The sequence below is a fragment of the Triturus cristatus genome, chromosome 3_1, assembly GCF_964204655.1.
Source record: "Triturus cristatus chromosome 3_1, aTriCri1.1, whole genome shotgun sequence".
Lineage (NCBI taxonomy): Eukaryota > Metazoa > Chordata > Amphibia > Caudata > Salamandridae > Triturus > Triturus cristatus.
This window is the reverse complement of record NC_140583.1, coordinates 1,064,675,175-1,064,679,469: the sequence shown is the minus strand read 5'-3', so window position 1 is coordinate 1,064,679,469 and position 4,295 is coordinate 1,064,675,175.

The following is a 4,295-nucleotide window of genomic DNA, read 5'->3' as shown; positions in this document are numbered from 1 at the left end:
ATTTCGCATGAAAAGTGCAACACCACCTGAACACCTGGCAAGAATTTCCTGCTCGGTAAATATGTAATAGTCTATGCCTAATCGCTGTTAAAATTTAATCCTGAGTGAATTTGCTATTTGTATATATGTATGTATAACTCTAACCACTAGTATATGTATTAGACCTTTGTACTTACTACCACTCCTATGTGATTTCAAAGTTTATCTGTTTGTATCTCTTCCTTGAGTGACTTTACAACTTGTACATTTGCAATTTTTCCCTCCTTTCACTCTACTTGTATATTTGCAACATTTTTTTTTCTGTTTGTATCTCTTATGTAACTCATGTAATCCAAAATCCTTATGTAATGCAACTGGTTCTTTTGTAAAGCGCTCTGACACCTTCGGGTAATGTTCACGCTATATAAAATCGCATTAAATAAAATAAAAGGATCTCACAGCACTTTGCCAAAACACCCTCACGATGGCGCTGGACGAATCTTATACCATGGGGAAAGCTCAACAATACCTACGGGAAGCACTAGGGGCCCAGGCTCCCAGGAAAAACCTCTTTATGAGGCTAACGGCCCTTAGAACTGCAAACTTTAATCCAGCATGGGCGCAAGCAGACAGAGCCGTTTCTTGTCGTCTATGCAACTACCAAAGGGAATCCATCTATTATGTTGCTGCCCCAAATTGACCAGCGGACGACAAATGCTGCTATGCCCCATTTTAAGAGACCTCGGCATCAGAACGTGCAAGGAGGCATCAGATTGGTGCCTTTCGGAAACAAAACCCACTACCTCGCAAGAGCGGAAAAATGTGTTCAGCAGATCAGACAGGCCTTAGATGCAAGTGTATAAATGACTTTCCACAATCTCTTGAATTTCAGAGACTGATTAATGGGCCAATAAGGTGCCGGCACAACATCCATGGGCAAAGAAGAGTTAGCCCGCCACTCCATGAGTTTTGATTTGAACATTGCTTCAATATGAATTAAATCCCCCGGATCAAAGGCAATATGGACTTTGCAACACAAGATTGACTATTGGAAACGAGATTTTAAAGCTGACGGGACGGTTGGGGAGCGGGGCGGCGTGGGTGGGCATCAATTTTAGCTTTTTTACTGTAATGATTTTAAATAATCAAACGGTTAACGATAAATCAATCAATCAATACACAGGTACTCACTTGAGCTGAGACCCTGGTAATCATTGAAAACAGTAGAAACGCATAGCCCCTTTCCTGTGTCCAATCTTGAAGTAAGGTATCCATTGACATGGAATCCGGTCTCCAGTTGAAAAGGTCCAGACAGGTGGCGGACAGGTCCAATGAGAAGGGACCCTACCTGCCATACAACCTGGAGAAGACCCCCTCAGATCCAGCTTCCTGCATCCATTTTAATACATGTGAGTTTTTTAATTTATTTGGGTTATTGTCACGAGGCGAGCCGGGACACCGGATTGCATGGGGCGGACTGGTGGGTGGTGTCGGAGGTCACGGACAGTGTTGTTTATGATTCACAGGAAGACGACTGGAGAGTGACAGCCGTGGAAGAAACATCCTCAGAGGTCTTCCCCTTTAACTGGGATCAGCTCCCTGGTGCGCACGCCCACAACTGTGACGTAGTCGACGAACCTCCAATAAGATCGGAGCCAGACGGACCCGTAGTGTGTGGCTACACCGGAGCGGAAGCAGGAGAGCGAAGGAGAACGGAGCCGAGAGAGACTGCAACAACGGAGAGGTCGGAGACGAGAGAAGCTACAGCGACAGGGACGTCGGAGATACGAGAGCCTACGTCGAAGGAGAAGTCGGAGAAGGGAGGACTCCGCACCCACGTTTCGCCGAGCCGCGCCCACGGAGGAGCGTGGCTGACCCAGGTGCGTGAACGTTTTACGGGCTGGGTCGGGAGGAGGGAGAAGGCTGAAAAAGAACCTAAATGCCTCTCGCCGCCGCACCTGTAAATACTTAAGCACTTGGTCCTTTCTACCCCCCCCCCCCTCACTTGCACTACCTTTCCTGAGCACCCCGGTCGTACTGAGTGTAGGAGATTGACACGAGAGCACCGGAGTGTACCCTTCACGTCCTGGGCCCCGTTTTGTCCTTTAACTTAACCACCATACTGACCAGAGTCTTTGTTGGTTTTGTCTCCCCTCTATCGGTGAGGTCGACATCGGGAGTCCTCTGACGTTCACCACCGGGACCCGTCCTTTGGCCACGCCCCGCCTAGACGAACTGGAAAGCCGACCCCTTGGGGAAGAGACACCAGAACCTGGATAAACAGCACAAAATCATACTTCCGCAAATAAAACCCTCTCTAACTAGACGCCGTGTCCTGAGTCGTCTGTCCGAACCGTCCACAGTTATATATATATTTTTTAAGAAAAACGTGTGTGGGGGGTAGTGCTTCCAGTTTAGTATTCATGTATGTTATATGCTTGCCACATTTACACTGTATTCTGGAAACTTGGGGGCGAGGGATTCTAAAAGGTGGTGGGATCAACTTTGGTATTAAAAAGTTGGTCGTTGAGATTTGAAGATGTAGCTCCCTTCCATCTTACAGGTGTGGTTGTTAATGAAATAAACCATTTCAATGTAAACAGTGTGAAAGCCGATTTTACAAAGTGCTGTACCACATTGAAAGCCTTACCCAGCCCCAGAAATGTTTTAATCGTCATTGACTTCAATGGGGATAGCCCTCTAAAAACATTAATTCTCCCCACCACAGAGACTCAAGAGTTTGAGGGACACGTAAAGCGCTCATCTGGGAAGATCTCTAACATTAGGAGGGATAGTGTCTGCAATTTTCAAAACAAAACTGCTGCAGGTTATCCTATCCATTCGGTGTTCGTCAGACAACAGGTCACATATGGCTAGGTCTCTTGAGCCCCTTTTAGGTCGAGTCTAGCGCAGCGCGCATGTGCTGCATTATGGGAGCCTTCTTGTGAGCATTCCAAACTTTTCCGTGTTTGTCGGACTCCTCCCACAGATTGGATTGGCCTTTGCGTGTGTCTTTCAATAATGAAAGCACGCAAATAGCCAAAGGCGGGTGCATGTCCCACCTCTTCTCCAAAGGTTCATTCCCATGGCGTTTTGCTCTCAGGAGCGAGCAGCGGTGCGCAGGCTGGCAGCTGCATTCCTCCTTTGTTGTGGATCAGGTTACTAATTAACCCCTTCGATGCTCATGACGGAACGGTTCCGTCATGAGCATCGGTTGGGCTGTGCTCATGACGGAACCGTTCCGTCATGAGGACAGCCCCTGGGGGAAGCGCTGGCGCTCCCCCCCTTGTGCCTCGATCTTGCCCCCCTTTACGGGGGTGGCAGCGGAAGAGCTTCCGCTGCCACCCCCGACCCCCCCCGAGCCCCCCCACGCTTTCTGATGACGTCAGCGCGCACAGCGCGCGCCGGCGTCATCAGGAAGCGTTGGACGCGCTGGAATCCATTTCTTCCAGCGCATCCAAGGCAGCAAGAGGTAGGTTCCGTTGTCCGGTGGGGGCCGCGGGGGTGATTTCTTTTGTATTGAGGCATCGGGGGAGAGGAAAGAGTATTTCCTCTCCCCCGATGTCTCAATACAGGGCATTCCTGCTCCACGATCGCGCACAGCGTCGCGATCGTGGAGTAGGGATGCCCCACTAGACACCAGGGATTTGTGTATTTGGATTTGGGAAGCGACCCCTTAGGCAAGGGTCGCTTCCTGGGGGGCAAAATTTCTCGAAGTCTTTTCTGCCCCCCCTGGGGGCAGATCAGTCCGCTTTCTGCGCGTTTCTGCCCCCAGGGGGGGCAGAAAAGCCCACTAGACACCAGGGATTTGTTTATTTGAATTTGGGAAGCGACCCCTTAGGCAAGGGTCGCTTCCTGGGGGGCAAAATTTTTTGAAGTCTTTTCTGCCCCCCCTGGGGGCAGATCGGTCCGCTTTCTGTGCGTTTCTGCCCCCAGGGGGGGCAGAAAAGCCCACTAGACACCAGGGATTTTTTTATTTGAATTTGGGAAGCGACCCCTTAGGCAAGGGCCGCTTCCTGGGGGGCAACATTTTTCGAAGTCTTTTCTGCCCCCCCCTGGGGGCAGATCGGTCTTCTTTCTGCCCGTTTCTGCCCTCAGGGGGGGCAGAAAAGCCCACTAGACACCAGGGATGTCTTTTATGTTATGTAGGAAGTGACCCCTTGGGCAAGGGTCACTTCCTTGGGTGGCAAAATAATTAGAAGACTTTTCTGCCCCCCCTGGGGGCAGATCGGTCGTCTTTCTGCCCGTTTCTGCCCCCTGGGGGGGCAGAAAAGCCCACTAGACACCAGGGATGTCTTTTTCTTTATGTAGGAAGC